The following is a 22,438-nucleotide window of genomic DNA, read 5'->3' on the forward strand; positions in this document are numbered from 1 at the left end:
AAGTTCTCAACATTTATCAAGAAACGGACACCAAGTATCCATCGCAGATCTGTCTGATGTCTGTGACAATGTGGAAGGTAGAAGGTAGAGAGCTGTAACACTGCTACCAAGAAGAAACAACCTGAAGAAAAATAAAGGTTAACAAAATCAAATAGAATTCACAAGACTTTTTTTGGGGGGTGGGGGGGTGGGAAGAAGAAAGAATATATTCGCCTCCTGTCTTTCATAAAATCTAGATTATTTAGTCACCAAGGCTATAATAATCCGAATTTAATGGCAAGATAGGAGACTTCATATTTTATGAATTTTTAACGCCCAGAAAGGACAGCCTGGAATGCTGGAGAAACTGGTTTGAAATAGAACTGAGAAAAGGTGGAGGCAGAAGACCAATCTGCCGACGACAATAAGTCCTGAAGATTGCAACCGGACAGAAAGGCTCTGGAAGCCGCTGCCCCTCTGACAGAGTGGGCCCCAAATGAGGAGGAGACTCCTGCTTCTGACATGAGCCATCAAACCCATCTCGCCAAGGTAGGGGAAGAGACAGGACGATGAGGAGGAAGAAAAGAAATCAGGAGGGGCCCCGACATAGATCCACGAAGGCCTTCAGTCCTGGACAAGTTGGCTTTAAGGCAAAGAGCCACACAAATTTGGGGATCCGTCAGAAAATAAGGATAAAACAAAGATTTTGAGGATGACTTAGTCCTGCGGGAAATGGAAAAGGAAATTACCTCAGGGGAAAAAGAAATAGAATGAACATCCAGGTCCCTGATGACAGAGACCCGACGAAAATAAATCAAGCAAAGCAACATGGTCAATTTAGCGGATAACTGCTTAAAGGGACACTGAACCCAAATTTTTCTTTTGTGATTCAGATAGAGCATGCAATTTTAAGCAACTTTCTAATTTACTCCTATTATCAAATTTTCTTCATTCTCTTGGTATGTTTATTTGAAAAGCAAGAATGTAAGTTTAGATGCCGGCTCATTTTTGGTGAACATACTGGGTTGTCCTTGCTGATTGGACAGCACCAATAAACAAATGCTGTCCATGGTTCTGAACCAAACATTTGCTGGCTCCTTAGCTTAGATGCCTTCTTTGTCAAATAAAGATAGCAAGAGAACGAAGAAAAATTTATAATAGAAGTTAATTAGAAAGTTGCTTAAAATGGTATGTTCTATCTGAATCATGAAAGAAAAAATTTGGGTTCAGTGTCCCTTTAAGGGAAAGAGACGAGTTATCGGGCTAATCTCTAAGAAAAGAGACAACCAAATTTACGTCCCAAAGGCTCGAATAACGAGATTGAGGAGGATTCTTAAGACGAATGGCCTTAAGAAGACAGCAGACTAAAGGATGCCTTCCCGCAAGAACACTCTCAAAGGGAAGATGTCCAGCCAAAATGGCCAAATGAAACAGATTGATCAGGCGGTAAGCCTTTCCTTGCGAAAAAAGTTCTCTAAGAAAGTTTACGATCATGGGAGGAGAGGAAGAAAAGGGATCAACATCCCGTCCCATGCACCAACGAACCCAGACTGCCCAGGCTGAAGCATAAGATTTTCTAGTACCTGGGGCCCAGGATTTGCCTAAGAGGAGGAAAGCCTCTCGAGAAAGGACCAGGATCCCCAGAAATCTGCCAAGCCAGAATGTTCAGGTGACCCTGGATCAAGAGAGGATGTAGGCGATCCTGGGCGTCCACAAGGAGATTGGGAAGGCTGGGAAATAGGCAAGGAGTTCCAAACAATACTGATAGAAATGGGACGTTAGATCTGACAAAGCTTTTGAGCGAGTCCCTCCCAACCGATTGATATAATGGACGGTCGAAAAATTGTCCATTCGTAATAGAATGCAGCAATCAGTAATATTTTTTTGAAAAATGGCAAATGAGGCGGGTCAATAATTCCAAGCAATTTATGTGAAGCTTGGATTCCTTCATTGTCCAGGGGTCGCCGGTAGAGGATGTCCCACAAGAGGCATCCCAGCCTAAAAAGCTTGCATCGGAAGAAAGAACGAAATCTGGGGAAGATCCAAAAATCTCTCTGCCATTCCATGTGTTGCAGCCACCAAGACATCTACGATCGAACTTTGTTCGTCAGAAATATCTGTTGTTGGTAGGAACGGAACTCCCAAAAACATTGGATCTTTAGCCGTTGCATGGTGCGGTAGTGGAGGGGAGCTGGAAAAATGGATCGAAGAGGATAGGAGTATAATAATCCTTGCCAATTGGCGGATGGAGATGGAGACGGCCCTTAGAGCTGATTGAATCTCTGCTTTGATACAATCTATCTTCTCTTGAGGGAGGAGATGTCCGAGGGTAGCATCTATGGAGAATCCCAGAAACTCCACAAGCTGATGAGGGGAAAGGCACAACTTCTCTTCATTGATCACAAAACCCAGCGAGGAGAGGGGGAAGGACATGTCTCGAAGTTGTTAGAGCAACAGGTCCTTGTCTTGTGCCATCAGAAGGATATCTTACAGGTATACCAGTAGACAGAATCCACAAGCCCGGAGGCAAGCCAACACTGGTTTGAGAAGCTTCGTAAAGCACCAGGGGGCAGAGCTAAGTCCGAAAGGGAGACAGGTGAACTGCGAAAGTTGATCTGCCCATCTTAACTGAAGATACTTTCGACAGAGAGGGGACTCCGGAACAATTAAATAAGCGTCCTTCAGGTCCAAACTAACCATCCATCGTTTAGACGGAGGAGGTCTCTCTACATATGGATGCCCTCCATTTTGAAGTAGCGGTATACTACAAAACAAAAAACTATATATATACAAAATATATATACATATTAATGTTCAAACACAATAAGGGAAATTTACATCACCTGCTGACTGGAAGAAAGCAAAGAAAAGAGGAAGCTATTTCCTGTTGCTGTGTGATTATATTATCTGCTTGTTGCTGATTGGTTGTTTTTGTTTCTATGTTATTGGTTCTTTGCTGCATAAAATATAAAGCCTCCTGTCTTGCCATAAAATCTATTAATCATACATAAAGGGGGTTACATCTAACTCTGAGTTTAGCCCCAAGGGATGTAGGGTCTTCATTCTATAAATTAGTTCAGCTTCTATTTTTAGCAGTTTTGTTTCATAATTGCACCCCCTCCAATCTTGCTTTACCTTAAATATTCCCAAGAACATTAAATCTTTGAGTCTATTATTATCTATTTCACTAAAATGTTTGTACAAGTGTGTGTCTTTATTTCCCTTTTCTATAATATAGAGGTGCTCTCTAATTCTCTCTCCTAATGTTCTTGAGGTCTCTTCTAAATATTGTTCCCTAACCTTTTTATATGTAACCTTTTTATTGTACGTGTCGACACTTCATATGTTGTATGTCAATATTTTTTTTTTTTTTTTTTTAATTGAGGTTTTATGAAATGACATACAAACAAGGTATACAGAAATAAATTCAAGTACATAATACATAAAGAAATGCCAAAAGAGTTATGGACCTTCTCCTCCACTCCAGAGGCCACTTTTGGACCCCACAACATGCAAAATAAAACAGTGGAAGGTACAATGAAACTAATGAGACCACTTATGGGTCTCAACTGAACCTCATGGTTTTAATCTGTTATTGACACAACTATGGATAATGTTAAAAAGATAAGGTGAGTTTAGAATAGTTGATGCCAACTTGGTGAAATAATACTAGCGCACACTATTGTATATGATAAATTTTCTGTGCTGACCTACTAAGAAAAAAGGACAGTCTTAGAACTTGTCATATAGTGATCAGGCAGGGGTAAAGCGAGTAGAGAACTTGTATGAGAAACCTCAATTCAGAACTAGATTTATTTCCTATGCGCTACTAACTGTAAATGCGAGTTGTATAAATATGTGCATGGTGCATCACCCCGGCCGCAGGCAATGCAGCGCCATGCAATGAGTTTACAGTAACAATAAAATAGACGTTTAGCAAACTGCCATTAGTTAGCTGCTAGGGGAGAAGAAAAAGAGAGAAAAAAAAGAAAAAAAAAAGAAAAGAGGAATACAACCTGTGGGATAATAATAAGAGGCATCCTTAACCTGCCCTGTCTGGGTGAAGCTGTGCAGGGCAAGTGCATTTGTGGGTTAATATAAAGGCAAGCAGCTAAATTGAATTTAGTGAGGAGGGCTCAATATCGATAAAATTAGATTATGTAGAGTAATATGCCCCTGTATACTAAATTGCAGTTATGTGAAGAGACTACAGCATACATGCAATCAAAAGTGAAATAGCGCAAATATAGTAATTCGCTAAAACAAGCAAGCCCTACTACACAGTTTAAACTCTGAGAATAACAACTGAAAAGCTTACAAACGTAACTGGATGGGTATAGATATAGTGCTGAGCATAGTTCTAGCTAAACCCACCTGCCTAACCTATTCCAATGCGAGTCCTTTTGCCAAAGTCATTTTTTCTACATTTAGAGACAAACAATATAGGAATATTTACTGCATCACATTTTGTTAGCATAAAGGGTTGTAGCAGAGAAGTTCTCAAACAGGGCTGTAAATAAACATAAAGTAGTTATCGTAGATCTGTTCACTCATGTCCAGGTCTAAGTTTAACCAATTCCGGTGCGGGTCCCCCTGCAAGAGTCAATTTTACCCGACATTTGCAGCGCCAGGGGTCTGAGCCGCAAGCATGTAGTGCCCGGAGGGCAGCATCTCTGCCTCCGGATGGTGTCCCAGTTGAGTAGCAGCGTAAAGTAGTGTCTCTATATCTGAGTATTGTTCCAGTTTAACAGCCACACGGCAGTGCAACCAGGGGTTTTCCAAATTTGTAAAGTCACTGTGGGTCCCCCAGATTGTATATATGTACCTCCACAATCTCGTTCTGCAGGGGCTCTCTTACTCACTGAGGTGTACTGCGATCCTGGAAACGAACGCTCAGCAAGGGCTCTCTCCGCAGTAGGTAGGAAAATTGGCAGGACTGCTGCAGTGTCGGTTTTGCTAATCCCTGCGCAAGTTATGTCTCTGATGGTAGTTCAGCCAGTTTTCACTTCTGCTATCGCCTCAGCACCTGATACTGGTTCCGTAGTAGCGAATGCCTTGTCCTCTTCAACTAGGATAGGTACGCAGCACCGGGGCCCCAAAGCGCTACGACCTAACTGTACTGCCCAAACAGGCACTGATGGTTCAGGTTGTTGGGGTACATTGGGCACTTCAGGCTTAAATGCTGCAGTTAGCGTTTCTTCTAGGGCAGCATGGTGATCTGTTATAAGGTTGCTTAGCGCTTCAAAGAAGGTAGTGACACCCCTCATATCCATGATGGTATTTTATATAAATCTGTAAGTCAGCACAATGAATAGGAAGATGTAGATGTACTCTCACTTGTGCGTTATAGTATTGCAGTGACTGGTGAGGTAGCACTGCTTCTTAACGACAGGCCCACAGAGGGCACCCGCCGGGGGTCTAAGAGATGGTAACAGTCCTCAGCATAAATTGGAAGCCTGGATGTATGTGGAAAATCTTGCAGCCACGAGGTTGCTAAAATGGCCACCGCTTATGTAGGTCCAAACTAGAGCTCCGGTCCTGAGTCAAAGAAGCGGCTCCCTGTGTTAAATTCGGCTTCACCAGCAGTTAGACCAAAGTCCAGGATATACTTGAGTAGCTTTTTAGGGTTTAACTCAATGATAGGAAGTAAATAAAAACATTTATAGCGCAGCCAGGACCAGAGCAGAAAAATATGCGGCCATTCTCAGGCTCTCCAGGCTCCGCCCCCCCGTATGTCAATATATTTTAAACCCATATAAAGCATATTCTGATTATCATTCAAAAACAGTAAGCTATACATTTATTTTATTATTATTATATAAGGGTCTACTCATGCAATACAATAATTTTTAATCATCTATTTTTAATCATTTATCCATGTTGTAGGGTATTTACTTAACAATTAACTCTTATTTGCAAAGTATTTATTTAACCTCAGCTAGACTTCCCCTGCATTTTAAGCGCCAGTACATCCTTTGCCATTTTTGTTATACCCATCTCAGGAATCTTTGAAGAGGGGGTCTCCTTGTACATTCTCTTTCTTACAGCTGCACCTCTAACTACACAACTTTCCCTGCTCTGCAAATCATTTGAAAAGCTGCACCTCTAACTACACAACTTACCCTGCTCTGCAAATCATTTGAAAAGCTGCACCTCTAACTACACAACTTACCCTGCTCTACAAACCATTTGAAAAGGTAATTCATCTGAAACTCTTGTCTCCCCTATTCCCTGTCTCAAACTACACCTCCCCCCTTACTTTATAACCAAAATTTTTCACCTTACCATTCTCTTTCTTACAGCTTCACCTCTAACTACACAACTTACCATGCTCTGCAAGCACTAGCCCTCCAATCCTCCCTCCACCACCCTCCCTTGTGTTAACCTTAATATATACACACACACCTCATAACAGCAATTAGGTGCAGCTGTCACTAAAAATCCAGGATAGAAACACTACTTCATTCTTACAGCCTCTGTACTGACACTTAACCACATTCTGTTACTCTTTTCCAATCCTCATTTGCCCACTCACCACACACTCGGCTAGATTATGAGTTTTTTGTTAGAGGCTATGCGGTGCTAACGAGCAGTTTTCCCTCACCGCTCACTTACCTGCAGCTCTGGTATTACGAGTTTTCAGAAACCCGTCATTAAAAGGCAAGAAGTGAGCGTTGAGCAAAATTTTGCTCATTACCGCACTCCAATACCAGCGCTGCTTAAAGGGACAGTCTACACCAGAATTTTTATTGTTTTAAAAGATAGATAATCCCTTTATTACCCATTCCCCAGTTTTGCATAACCAACACAGTTATATTAATATACTTTTAACTTCTGTGATTATCTTGTATCTAAGCCTCTGCAAACTGCACCTTTATTTCAGTTATTTTGACAGACTTGCAGTTTAGCCAATCAGTGCCTGCTCCCAGATAACTTCACGTGCACGAGCACAGTGTTATCTATATGAAATACGTGAACTAACACCCTCTAGTGGTGAAAAACTGTTAAAATGCATTCTGAAAAGAGGTGGCCTTCAAGGTCTAAGAAATTAGCATATGAACCTCCTAGGTTAAGCTTTCAACTAAGAATACCAAGAGAACAAAGCAAAATTGGTGATAAAAGTAAATTGGAAAATTGTTTAAAATTACATGCTCTATCTGAATCATGAAAGTTTATTTTGGCCTAGACTGTCCCTTTAAGTCAGCGGTGAGCTGGTCGTAAGTGCTTGTGCACGATTTCCCCATAGGAATAAACGGGGAGAGCCGGCTGAGAAAAAGTCACCTGCAAAGTCACCTGCAAAAAAGCAGCGTAAAACTCAGTAACGCAGCCCTATTGATTCATATGGGGAAATATTATTATTATTATTATAAGGTCTTTGTAGAGCGCCAACAGATTCCGCAGCGCTGTAAACATAGTCGGTGTACAGGATAGCTTTTGTAGGGGTCGAGTGGGTAGAGGGCCCTGCCGAGAGTTTCACTGTTGTAGTCAGCTCTTATGAAGCAATCTGTAAACAGCTGGGCCCATAGGCTTACAATCTAAGGGGTTCAAGGGGAAAGCAATGGCGTTAGGAAAGGTTAGTGTTGGTTATATGCATCCCTGAATAGTAGAGTTTTTAGGGAGTGCTTGAAGCTGTTAAAACTAGGGGAGAGTCTTATGGAGCGAGGCAGGGAATTCCACAAGATGGGGGCCAGTCTGGAGAAGTCCTGTAAACGTGAATGTGAGGAAGTAACAAGAGAGGTGGAGAGGAGGAGATCCTGAGCTGATTGAAGGGATGGGAGGGAGAGTATCTAGAGACAAGTTCTGAGATGTAGTGGGGAGCAGTGCAGTTCAGAGCTTTATATGTCAGGGTGAGGATTTTATGTTTAATCCTAGAGGCAAGAGGAAGCCAGTGAAGGGATTGGCAGAGAGGTGCAGCAGATGAAGAGTGACGAGTAAGGAAGATGAGCCTGGCAGAGGCATTCATAATGGATTGTAAAGGAGCTATGCGGCAGCTAGGTAGACCAGAGAGGACAGAATTGCAGTAGTCGAGGCGGGAAAGGATGAGAGAGTGGATTAAAATCTTGGTTGTATCTTGTGTAAGGAAATGTCTTACTTTAGCAATGTTTTTAAGGTGGAAGCGGCAGGCTTTAGCCAAGGACTGAATGTGAGGAGTAAAGGAAAGATCTGAGTCAAGTGTGACCCCAAGACATCGGGCGTGCGGGGTAGGGGTAATGATGGAATTATCAACAGTTATAGAAATTTTGGGGGTGGAGACATTGGAAGAAGGGGGAAAAATAAGGAGTTCAGTTTTGGAGAGATTTAGCTTAAGGTAGTGAGAGGACATCCAAGATGAGATGTGAGAAAGACAGTTAGTGACACAGGTTAGTAAGGAAGGAGGTAGGTCTTGTGCAGAGAGGTAGATATGGGTGTCATTGGCATACAAATGGTATTGAAACCCAAGGGACTTTATTAAGGAACCTAGTGACGACGTGTAGATTGAAAAGAGAAGGGGACCAAGGACAGAGCCTTGAGGTACCCCAACAGAAAGTGGTAACGGGGCAGAGGATGCTCCGGAGAAGGCTACACTAAATGTAAGGTTAGTCAGATCGGAAGAGAACCACGAGAGAGCTGTGTCACAGATGCCGAAGGATTGGAGGGTTTGGAGCAGAAGAGGGTGGTCAACAGTGTCAAAGGCTGCAGACAGGTCAAGGAGGATAAGCAGAGAGAAGTGGCCTTTGGATTTTGCTGTAAGTAGGTCATTGGTAACCTTGACAATTGCTGTCTCTGTAGAGTGATGGGAACGAAATCCAGATTGCAGTGGGTAAAGTAGAGAGTTTAGTGTAAGGAAATGGGATAGACTAGCTTTTCGAGGAGCTTTGAGGCAAGAGGAAATAGGGCGGTAATTGGAAGGGGAGGTTGGATCAAGGGAAGGTTTTTTGAGGATAGGTGTGACCAGTGCATGTTTTAGAGATGAGGGAAATATACCAGTGCTGAGGGAGAGGTTGAAAATGTGTGTGAGTATGGGGGTGAGGGTAGAAGAGAGGGAGGGGAGTAGCTGTGAGGGGATGGGGTCGAGGGGACAGGTAGTGAGGACAGTATAAGGGCAGAAACTTCATCCTCATTAACAGGGGCAAAAGAGCTGCATTTTTGGATATTTGGGTTTTGGGTGATCATGAGCTTTTGAGGGGGTGGGAGATTGGAAGTATGTTGAGAGCTGATTTCACTTCTGATAGAGTCAATTTTGTTTTTGAAGTGGCTTGCAAAATCTTGAGCTGAGACAGAGGTTGTGTTAGGAGGTGGGGGTGGGCGGAGAAGAGTGTTGAACGTGGAGAACAGACGTTTAGGGTTAGAGGAAAGAGTAGAGATGAGATTAGAAAAATATTGTTGCTTATAAAGATTAAGGGCAGAATAGTAGGAGTTCAGCATGAACATGTAGTGAAGAAAGTCAGCTGAAGTCCGAGATATCCTCCAATGTCGCTCAGCAGTACGGGAGCATCTGCGTAGGTATCGTGTCAGAGGAGTATGCCAGGGCTGAGGATGAGATTGTGGTTTCTGAGCTAAGGTTGGAGGGGCCAGAGTGTCAATGACCGATGTAAGGGTGGAATTATACTGGCAGATAGATTGGTCAGGGCAGGAAAAGGAGGTGATGGATGAGAGGAGAGGTTTGAGAGAGCTAGTGAGCTGATGCAGATCTAGGGACTTAGTGCTTCTGTGAAGTTTGGTGTGAGGGGTAGAGGGAGGGGGAGTTGTAGGTAGGGAAGTGATGTTGCAAGTTAGGAGATGATGGTCAGAGAGAGGAAAAGGGGAGTTTGTTACATTTTAAAGAGTGCATCGATAGGTGAAAATCAGATCAAGGGAATGACCATCTTTGTGAGTGGGAGAGTCAGTCCATTGTGACAGGCCGAAAGAGGAAGTCAGTTGAAGAAGTTGTATTGCAGAGGAGGCATTGGGATTGTCAAGAGGGATGTTAAAGTCGCCAAGACTGAGGGCAGGGGTGTCTGAGTAAAGGAAATAGGGAAGCCAGGCAGCAAAGTGATCTAAAAATTGAGTTGGGGAGCCAGGGGGGCAGTATATGACTGCAACACGTATAGAGAGGGGAGAGAATAACCGAATCATGTGTGCTTCAAATGAAGAAAATGTGAGTGAAGAGAAGGGCTGTATTTGTTGGAAGGTGCAACGAGAGGAAAGTAAAATACCGACACCACCTCCTTGTCTATTGCCAGACCTAGGAGTGTGGCTGAAATGGAGACCCCCATGTAACAGTGCAGCAGTGGATGCTGTGTCTGAAGCAGAGAGCCAGGTTTCTGTAAGAGCCAGAAGGTTAAGAGAGTGGGAGATAAAGAGATCATGGATAGAAGTGAGCTTGTTGCAAACAGAGCGAGAGTTCCAGAGTGCACAAATGAAGGGGGAGGGGTTTTTAGATGTAAGAGGAATGCGATTAAGGTTACCAGAGTTTAGTTTATGAAGTCTATTGAAAGGCACACAAGGATGTGAAAGGCTAGGAGGTTGTGAGGGACCAGGATTAGGGGAGATGTCGCCAGCAGCTAGTATGAGCAGGAGGGAGAGTGACATGAGATGAGAAGCAGATTTGCAGTAATGAGACTGTTGTTTGGCTGAAGTGCAGGGGGGAGAGAGAGTGTTTAGGAATAGGTAAAGTTCATGAGTACAAAAGTAAGGTGAGTATAAGAGAGATGGGCTAATGAACAGTGCAGGTGGAGAGGGAGAAGGAGTAAGTGAGTAATGTAGTTTGTTATAGAGACAAGAGGTAGCAAAAAGGAATATGAAGATATTGAGCATTATTATGAAAGTAGGAACCAAGTAAACATATAAGACACAGTGTTACAGCAGCACTTGCAAAAGGATACAATGAGATACATAAAACATAGTATTACAAGAGTACTTGCCTTGTGCCTTGCCCCTTGCCCAATCCTTGTGTAATTCTTGTATAATTATTAAAAAATAGTGCCTCACTTATAAAATGTTCACTTAATTCTTGTATAATTCTTAAAAATTAGTGCCTCACTTATAAAATGTTCACTTTGAAAATGTGAACATATAAAATTTATGTTTACACCTAACACCCTAACATGAACCCAGAGTCTAAACACCCCTAATCTTACATTTATTAACCCTAATCTGCCGTCCCCGACATTGCCAACACCTGCATTATATTTATTAACACCTAATCTGCTGCCCCCAACATCGCCAACACCTACATTATATTTATTAAGCCCTGAACTGCCGCCCCCAATGTCACCGCCACCTACCTACACTTATTAACCCTTAATCTGCCGCCCCTAACTTCGCCGCCACTATAATAAACATATTAACCCCTAAACCGCCACACTCCCGCCTTGCAAACATTAGTTAAATATTATTAACCCCTAATCTGCCGTCCCTAACATCAACGCCACCTAACTACATTTATTAACCCCTAATCTGCCACCCCCAACGTCGCCACCACTATATTAAAGTTATTAACCCCTAAATCTAAGTCTAACCCTAACCCTAACACCCCCTAACTTAAATATAATTACAATAAATCTAAATAAAATTCATTAACTAAATTATTCCTATTTAAAACAAAATACTTACCTATAAAATAAACCCTAAGATAGCTACAATATAACTAATAGTTACATTGTAGCTATCTCAGGGCTTACTTTTATTTTACAGGCAAGTTTGTATTTATTTTAACTAGGTAGAATAGTTATTAACTAGGTAGAATAGTTATTAAATAGTTATTAACTATTTAATAACTACCTAGCTAAAATAAATACAAAAGTACCTGTAAAATAAAACCTAACCTAAGTTACACTAACACCTAACACTATACTATAATTAAATACATTAACTAAATTAACAACAATTAAATCAATTAAATTAAATTAGCTTAAGTACAAAAACAAACACTAAATTACAGAAAATAATAAACAAATTACAAGATATTTTAACTAATTACACCTAATCTAATAGCCCTATCAAAATAAAAAAAGCCCCCCAAAATAAAAAAAAAACCTAGCCTAAACTAAACTACCAATAGCCCTTAAAAGGGCCTTTTGCGGGGCATTGCCCCAAAGTAATTAGCTCTTTTACCTGAAAAAAAAATACAAACAACCCCCCCAACAGTAAAACCCACCACCCACACAACCAACCCCCCAAATAAAATACTAACTAAAAAAACCTAAGCTCCCCATTGCCCTGAAAAGGGCATTTGGATGGGCATTGCCCTTAAAAGGGCAGTTAGCTCTTTTGCAAGCCCAAAGTCCCTAACCTAAAAATAAAACCCACCCAATACACCCTTAAAAAAACCTAACACTAACCCCCTGAAGATCAACTTACCAGGAGAAGTCTTCATCCAAGCTGGGCCGAAGTCCTCAACGAAGCCGGGAGAAGTCTTCATCCAAGCCGGGCGAAGTGGTCCTCCAGACGGGCAGAAGTCTTCATCCAGACGGCATCTTCCATCTTCATCCATCTGGCGCGGAGCGGGTCCATCTTAAAGACATCCGGCGCGGAGCATCCTCTTCCAACAAAGTCTTCTTACTAAATGACGGTTCCTTTAAGTGGCGTCCCTTAGATTCTGATTGGCTGATAGAATTCTATCAGCCAATCGGAATTAAGGTAGAAAAAATCCTGTTGGCTGATGCAATCAGCCAATAGGATTGAAGTTCAATCCTATTGGCTTATACAATCAGCCAATAGGATTGAGCTTGCATTCTATTGGCTGATTGGATGACTACATCACTAGTCACTCTCAGTTTACCCTGCCTTATATCAGACATATTTCCCTTCTCCTTTCCTTCTGTGTCCATTCCCTCTCCTTTAGATTGTAAGCTTGAGAGCCTCTCTACCTGTAGGCCACTTTGTATTTAAAGTGAACTACTACTGATTGTGCTAAAGGGCAGGGCATTCCTCTCCTTTTGTATAACTTAATTATTGCACCTACAACTGTAATGTACCCCAATACTGTATTTGTTTGTGTATGTAATGCATCCTTGTATGTTTTATTATTACTTTATAGCGCTGCGTAATCTGCTGGCGCTTTATAAATACCTGATAATAATAAATAATACTAGGCAGAAGGGTATAGGGTTTAAGCGCCCCCTGCACATTTGTGGCCAATCAGCCGCTAGCAGGGACTGTCAATCATCCTGATTGGATCGGATTTGGATGATTGCAGTCCACCACCTTAAAGGTGGTGGACAAGTTAAGGAGCAGCGTCTTATGACCACTGCTTCTTAGCTTAAGTTTCCGGCTCGCTGGGTGGACACAGCAGCTTCCGCAGCTTGTTAAATCTGGCCCATAATGTAAAGTGTAAGGAGTAAAAGAAAGTGGCACCAAGCACAACATAAGTATATTAAAACAAAGTGCTACACTCTACATATTTACACTATCTGAAAAATAATATTCATATAAATATTAAAAACTATTTATAGGGGTTAAAAGGTTTATTGTATATATCCCACCTCCTGTTTCTCACCCTCCTACCCATTTAGATTGTAAGTTCCCACGGGAACAGGGCTCCCAATTCCTCCTGTATTTGTTTGTTAAATTTTGTCTGGTGTCTCATATTGTACTGTCCTTTATATCTTTGTTACCTATGAACAGCGCTGCGGAATCTGTTGGCGCTTTATAAATAAAGAATAATAATAATAATAATAATAATAACAAGGTATTTGACTGGAAAGGGCTATAATATGTGTGTGTGTGTGATTATATATATATATATATATATATATATATATATATATATATAGTATTGTACAGAAGATCAGCACTCACCAACTCTCACAACCACTCTGTGCACGGCCAAATGAAATCCAAAATAGTATAAACTGAAGTAGGACAGGACCCGGTGTTGATCCGTGATATCCCACACCAATAACAGCCAGCACCAGAGATATAATGAATCACCAATTTAATGCAAAATAAGCATAACGTTTCAGCCCCCACAGGAGCCTTGATCACATGCAGCAAGTTAAGTCAAAGACAGGCATAAAATATAAAACCAATGCAGAACCTTAAGTACCCCCAACCACCAATCAGATGTGTTTGGACTCTCATGAGTTGGAGGTTCCGTGTAACTTATCTGATGCCTGTCTTTGACTTGATTTGCTGCATGTGATCAAGGCTCCTGTGGGGGCTGAAACGTTATGATTATTTTGCATTAAATTGGTGATTCATTATATCTCTGTTGCTGGCTGTTATTGGTGTGGGACATCACGGATCAACACCGGGTCCTGTCCTACTTCAGTTTATACTATCTATCAATATATATATATATAAATATATTTATACATATATGTGCGGTGGGTGTATATACGTATATGTGTATATATGTATTTTATATATGTATATACATACATATATAAACATGTATATAAATATATACACTTAGATATACACTTTGGAGTCCTTTACAGTCAAATACCTTAAAAGTTTAATACATTTTAATATTGAATTATGTGTTTTAATATGTTTTACTATAATTATTTATAGAAATATATATTTAAAAATAAATCCATAGAACAAATGCAATGCTATCCTAATCCAAAAGAAATCAGGTAATCAAATGGCTTCTGTGTAGCCTAATACTGCGTAAACGCTACCTATATTTTGTGTTGAGTGAACTTGACATTATTACTGAAATCCATTAGAAAACAGTTTTGAAACAGTCAGCCAGATTACGAGTTTTGCTTTATGGCTGGCTCGCTAATAACTTGCAAGTTATTTCCACCGCTCATCTTTAATAGCGCTGCTATTACAGGTTTGCAAAAACCCGGCGTTTGCGGGCGATATGGCTGCGTTGAGCTCCATACCACACACAAATGCTGCTTTGACGTGCTCATGCACGATTTCCCCATAGACATCAATGGGGAGAGCTGGCTAAAAAAAAGCCTAACACCTGCAATCGCGGAGCGTAAAGCTTCATAACGCAGCACCATTGATGTCTATGGGGAAAGGAAATGTATGTTTTAACTTAACACCCTAACATAAACCCTGAGTCTAAACACCCCTAATCTGCCGCCCCGTCATAGCCGACACCTACATTACACTTATTAACCCCTAATTTTCCATCCCCAACATTGCCGCCACCTACATAGATTTATCAAACCCTAATCTGCCGCCCCCAACGTTGCTGCCGCCGCCACTATACTAAAGTTATTAACCCCTAAACCTCTGGCCTCCCACATCACTAACACTAAATAAATATATTAACCCCTAAACCTAACCCAAACCCTAAGTCTAACCCTAACGTAACACTAACGCTAATACCCCTAACTTTAACATAATTAAAATAATTCTAAATAATAACTAAATAATTCCTATTTAAAACTAAATACTTACCTGTAAAATAAACCCTAAGCTAGCTACAATATAACTAATAGTTACATTGTAGCTATCTTAGGTTTTATTTTTATTTCACAGCTAAGTTTGTATTTATTTTAACTAGGTAGACTAGTTAGTAAATAGTTATTAACTATTTACTAGCTACCTAGTTAAAAATAAAACCCACCCAATAAATCCTTAAAAAACACTAACCCCCGAAGATCCACTTACAGTTTTTGAAGACCGGACATCCAACCTCATCCAGCCGGCGAAGTCTTCATCCAAGCGGCAAAAAGTCCTCAACAAAGCCGGGAGAAGTCTTCATCCAAATGCCCTTTTCAGGGCAATGGGGAGCTTAGGTTTATTTAGATAGGATTTTATTTGGGGGTTGGTTGTGTGGGTGGTGGGTTTTACTGTTGGGGGGTTGTTTGTATTTTTTTTTACAGGTATAAGAGCTGATTTCTTTGTGGCTATTGGTAGTTTAGTGTAGGCTAGGGTTTTTTTATTTTGGGGGGGGGCTTTTTTATTTTGATAGGGCTATTAGATTAGGAGTAATTCATTTTTATTTCTCTTGTAAGGTGTATCCAGTCCACGGATCATCCATTACTTGTGGGATATTCTCATTCCCAACAGGAAGTTGCAAGAGGACAGCCACAGCAGAGCTGTAATATAGCTCCTCCCCTAACTGTCATAGCCAGTCATTCTCTTGCAACTCTCAACAAGCAAGGACGTTGTAGGAGAGAGTGGTTAAATATAGCTAGTTTATTTTCTTCAATCAAAAGTTTGTTATTTTTAAATAGTACCGGAGTTGTGCTATTTTATCTCAGGCAGTAAATAGAAGAAGAATCTGCCTGAGGTTTCTATGATCTTAGCAGGTTGTAACTAAGATCCATTGCTGTTCTCACATATGTCTGAGGGGATTACACAGATGAGGTAACTTCAGCGAGAGAATGGCGTGCAGTTTATTCTGCTATCAGGTATGTGCAGTTATATTTTTTTCTAGAGATGGAAAACACTAGAAAATGCTGCTGATACCGGATTAATGTAAGTTATACAGTGATTTAATAACGACTGGTATCATGCTTACTCCCAGGGATAATACCCTTATGATATTGCAATATAAAACGTTTGCTGGCATGTTTAATCGTTTTCATATATGCCTTGGTGATAAAACTTTATTGGGGCCTAGTTTTTTCCACATGGCTGGCTTAAATTTTGACTAGAAACAGTTTCCTGAGGCTTTCCACTGTTGTAGTATAAAAGTTACAGTTGGTGCAGTTAAAATTACAAACTGTGACATCCAGCTTCCCTCAAAGGCCCTCTGAATGCTATAGGACATCTCTAAAGGGCCCAAAGGCTTTCCAAAATCGTTTATTGGGGAAGGTAGGGCCACAGCTTGCTGTGGCAGTTGGTTGTGACTGTTAAAAAAACGTCTATTTCGTTTTTTTTATCCGTTTTTTTAACTAAGGGGTTAATCATCCATTTGCAAGTGGGTGCAATGCTCTGTTAGCCTATTATACACACTGTAAAAATTTAGTTTGATTTACTGCATTTTTTCACTGTTTTTCAAATTCTGACAAAATTTGTTTCTCTTAAAGGCACAGTACCGTTTTTTTATATTTGCTTGTTAACTTGATTTAAAGTGTTTTCCAAGCTTGCTAGTCTCATTGCTAGTCTGGTGAGACAAAATGCAGAGCATACTGACGCTTTAAGAACCATGTCTGATACTGCCTCACAATATGCAGAAGCTGAGGAAAGAGAGCTTCAGTCAGTGGGTGATGTTAATGACTCAGGAAAGATACCTGATTCTAATATTTCTACATTTAAATTTAAGCTTGAACACCTCCGCGTGTTGCTTAGGGAGGTTTTAGCTGCTCTGAATGACTGTGATACCATTGCAGTGCCAGAGAAATTGTGTAGACTGGATAAATACTTTGCAGTGCCGGTGTGTACTGATGTTTTTCCAAATACCTAAAAGGTTTACAGAAATTATTAATAAGGAATGGGATAGACCAGGTGTGCCGTTCTCTTCCCCTCCTATTTTTAGAAAAATGTTTCCAATAGACGCCACAACACGGGACTTATGGCAGACAGTCCCTAAGGTGGAGTGAGCAGTTTCTACTCTAGTAAAGCATACTACTATCCCTGTCGAGGACAGTTGTGCTTTTTTTTTAGATCCAATGGATAAAAAATTAGAGGTTACCTTAAGAAAATATTTATTCAACAAGGTTTTATCCTACAGCCCCTTGCATGCATTGCCCCTGTCACTGCTGTTGCGGCGTACTGGTTTGAGTCTCTGGAAGAGGCTTTACAGGTAGCGACTCCATTGGATGACATACTTGGCAAACTTAGAGCACTTAAGCTAGCCAATTCTTTTATTCTGATGCCATTGTTCATTTGACTAAACTAACGGCTAAGAATTCTGGTTTTGCTATACAGGCGCGCAGAGCGCTATGGCTTAGATCATGGTTAGCTGACGTGACTTCAAAATCTAAGCTACTTAACATTCCCTTCAAGGGGCAGACCCTATTAGGGCCTGGTTTGAAGGAGATTATTGCTGATATCACTGGAGGAAAAGGTCATGCCCTTTCTCAGGACAGGTCCAAATCTAGGGCCAAACAGTCTAATTTTCGTGCCTTTCGAAACATCAAGGCAGGTGCGGCATCAACTTCCTCTAATGCTAAACAAGAGGGAACTTTTGCTCAATCCAAGACAGTCTGGAGACCAATCCAGACCTGGAAAAAAGGTAAGCAGGCCAAAAAGCCTGCTGCTGCCTCTAAGACAGCATGAAGGAACGGCCCCCTATCCGGTAACGGATCTAGTAGGGGGCAGACTTTCACTCTTCGCCCAGGCGTGGGCAAGAGATGTTCAGGATCCCTGGGCGTTGGAAATTATATCCCAGGGATATCTCCTGGACTTCAAAACTTCCCCCCCAAAAGGGAGATTTCACCTTTCACAATTATCTGCAAACCAGATAAAGAGAGAGGCATTCTTACACTGTGTACGAGACTTCCTAGTTATGGGAGTGATCCATCCAGTTCCAAAGGAGGAACAGGGACAGGGTTTTTACTCAAATCTGTTTGTGGTTCCCAAAAAAGAGGGAACCTTCAGACCAATTTTGGATCTAAAGATCTTAAACAAATTCCTCAAAGTTCCATCATTCAAGATGGAAACTATTCGTACCATCCTACCAATGATCCAGGAGGGTCAATATATGACTACAGTGGATCTAAAGGATGCTTATCTTCACATTCCGATACACAAAGATCATCATCGGTTTCTCAGGTTTGCCTTTCTAGACAGGCATTACCAGTTTGTAGCTCTTCCCTTTGGATTAGCTACAGCCCCAAGAATCTTTACAAATGTTCTAGGGTCGCTTCTGGCGGTCCTCAGGCCGCGGGGCATAGCAGTAGCCCCTTATTTAGACGACATCCTGATACAGGCATCAAACTTCCAAATTGCCAAGTCTCATACGAACGTAGTACTGGCATTTCTGAGGTCGCATGGGTGGAAAGTGAATGAGGAAAAGAGTTCTCTATCCCCACTCACAAGAGTTTCCTTTCTAGGGAATCTGATAGATTCTGTAGAAATGAAAATTTACCTGACGGAGTCCAGGTTATCAAAGCTTCTAAATTCCTGCCGGGTTCTTCATTCCATTCCGCGCCCTTCGGTGGCTCAGTGTATGGAAGTAATCGGCTTAATTTTAGCGGCAATGGACATAGTGCCATTTGCACGCTTACATCTCAGACCGCTGCAACTATGCATGCTTAGTCAGTGGAACGGGGATTACACAGATTTGTCCCCTCAACTGAATCTGGACCAAGAGACCAGGGATTCTCTTCTCTGGTGGCTATCTCGGGTCCATCTGTCCAAAGGTATGACCTTTCGCAGGCCAGATTGGACAATTGTAACAACAGATGCCAGCCTTCTAGGTTGGGGTGCAGTCTGGAATTCCCTGAAGGCTCAGGGATCGTGGACTCAGGAGGAGTCTCTCCTTCCAATAAATATTCTGGAACTAAGAGCGATATTCAATGCTCTTCAGGCTTGGCCTCAGTTAGCAACTCTGAGGTACATCAGATTTCAGTCGGACAACATCACGACTGTAGCTTACATCAACCATCAAGGAAGAACAAGAAGTTCCCTAGCAATGTTAGAAGTTTCAAAAATAATTTGCTGGTCAGAGATTCACTCTTGCCACCTATCAGCTATCCATATCCCAGGTGTAGAGAACTGGGAGGCAGATTTTCTAAGTCTTCAGACTTTTCATCCGGGAGAGTGGGAACTCCATCCGGAGGTTTTTGCACAACTGATTCATCATTGGGGCAAACCAGAACTGGATCTCATGGCATCTCGCCGGAACGCCAAGCTTCCGTGTTACGGATCCAGGTCCAGGGATCCCAAGGCGACACTGATAGATGCTCTAGCAGCGCCCTGGTCTTTCAACCTGGCTTATGTGTTTCCACCGTTTCCTCTGCTCCCTCGACTGATTGCCAAGATCAAGCAGAAGAGAGCATCAGTGATTCTGATAGCACCTGCGTGGCCACGCAGGACCTGGTATGCAGATCTAGTGGACATGTCATCCTTTCCACCATGGTCTCTGCCTCTGAGACAGGACCTTCTACTTCAGGGTCCTTTCAACCATCCAAATATAATTTCTCTGAGGCTGACTGCCTGGAGATTGAACGCTTGATTTTATCAAAGCGTGGCTTCTCCGAGTCAGTTATTGATACCTTAATACAGGCACGAAAGCCTGTCACCAGGAAAATTTAACATAAGATATGGCGTAAATATCTTTATTGGTGTGAATCCAAGGGTTACTCATGGAGTAAGGTCAGGATTCCCAGGATATTATCTTTTCTCCAAGAAGGTTTGGAAAAAGGATTGTCAGCTAGTTCCTTAAAGGGACAGATTTCTGCTCTGTCTATTGTTTTGCACAAGCGTCTGGCAGATGTTCCAGACATTCAGGCATTTTGTCAGGCTTTAGTTAGAATCAAGCCTATGTTTAAACCTGTTGCTCCACCATGGAGCTTAAATTTGGTTCTTAAGGTTCTTCAAGGAGTTCCGTTTGAACCTCTTCATTCCATAGATATCAAACGTTTATCTTGGAAAGTTCTTTTTTTGGTAGCTATTTCCTCGGCTCGTAGAGTCTCTGAGCTATCTGCCTTATAATGTGATTCTCCTTATCTGATTTTTCATACAGATAAGGTAGTCCTGCGTACCAAACCTGGGTTCTTACCTAAGGTGGTATCTAACAAGAATATCAATCAAGAGATTGTTGTTCCATCCTTGTGTCCTAATCCTTCTTTGAAGAAGGAACGTCTATTACACAATCTGGACGTGGTCCGTGCTTTAAAGTTTTACTTACAAGATACTAAAGATTTTCGTCAAACATCTGCTTTGTTTGTTGTCTACTCTGGACAGAGGAGAGGTCAAAAGGCTTCAGCAACCTCTCTTTCTTTTTGGCTAAGAAGCATAATCCGCTTAGCCTATGAGACTGCTGGATAGCAGCCTCCTGAAAGCATTACAGCTCATTCCACTAGAGCTGTGGCTTCCACTTGGGCCTTTAAAAATGAGGCTTCTGTTGAACAGATTTGCAAGGCGGCGACTTGGTCTTCGCTTCATACTTTTTCAAAATTTTACAAATTTGATACTTTTGCTTCTTCGGAGGCTATATTTGGGAGAAAGGTTTTACAGGCAGTGGTTCCTTCCATTTAAGTACCTGCCTTGTCCCTCCCTTCATCCGTGTACTTTAGCTTTGGTATTGGTATCCCACAAGTAATGGATGATCCGTGGACTGGATACACCTTACAAGAGAAAACACAATTTATGCTTACCTGATAAATTTATTTCTCTTGTGGTGTATCCAGTCCACGGCCCGCCCTGTCATTTTAAGGCAGATAATTTTTAAATTTAAACTACAGTAACCACTGCACCCTATGGTTCCTCCTTTCTCGGCTTGTTTTCGGTCGAATGACTGGCTATGACAGTTAGGGGAGGAGCTATATTACAGCTCTGCTGTGGGTGTCCTCTTGCAACTTCCTGTTGGGAATGAGAATATCCCACAAGTAATGGATGATCCGTGGACTGGATACACCACAAGAGAAATAAATTTATCAGGTAAGCATAAATTGTGTTTTTTGATAATTTCTTTTTTTATTTTGTGCAATTTAGTGTTTATTATTTTTTGTACTTTAGATAATTATATTTTGTTAATTTAATTAATTTAATTTTATTGTAATGTTATGTGTTAGTGTAAGGCAGGTTAGGTTTAATTTTACAGGTAAATTTGTTTTTATCTTAATTAGGTAGCTAGTAAATAGTTAATAACTATTTACTAACCAGTCTACCTAGTTAAAATAAATACAAACTTAGCTGTGAAATAAAAATAAAACCTAAGATAGATACAATGTAACTATTAGTTATATTGTAGCTAGCTTAGGTTTTATTTTATAGGTAAGTATTTAGTTTTAAATAGGAATTATTTAGTTATTAATAGTAGTTTTTTTTTAGATTTATTTTAATTTTATTTAAGTTAGGGGGTGTTAGGGTTAGGATTCGGGGTTAATAGGTTAATTATAGCGGCGAAGTGGGCGGGTGGCAGATTATGTGTTAATTATATTTAAATAGTGTTTTTTTTATGCGGGAGGGCTGCGGTTTAGGGGTTAATAGGTAGTTTATGGGTGACGTAACATACGACCCGCCGGACTCTTACATCACTACAGATGTTCCGAATGCAAGTTCGGCACAATCTGACTACTTTTGGAAGTTATCAAATTTCTACCAGGTACGCTCGGCACTATTCCAGCCCAGCGTACCTGGTTTTCAATCCGCCTCCCTGGAGGCGGCAGATGCCATAGGAATCAATGGGAGTCGGAAAGCAGCGAAAGCTAATGTTCGCTGCTGCCCGATATCCCATTGATTTCTATGGGAATGTCTACACCTAACACCCTAACATGTACCCCTAGTCTAAACACCCCAAATCTGCCCCCCCTACACCGCCGCCACCTATATTATACTTATTAACCCCTAATCTGCCCCCCCTATCCCACCGCTCCCGGACCCCGACGCAACTAAATAAAGTGTTTAACCCCTAAACCGCTGCTCCTGGACCCCACCACCACCTACATTATATTTATTAACCCCTAATCTG

The sequence above is a fragment of the Bombina bombina genome, chromosome 6 (genome assembly GCF_027579735.1).
Source record: "Bombina bombina isolate aBomBom1 chromosome 6, aBomBom1.pri, whole genome shotgun sequence".
NCBI classification, from domain to species: domain Eukaryota; kingdom Metazoa; phylum Chordata; class Amphibia; order Anura; family Bombinatoridae; genus Bombina; species Bombina bombina.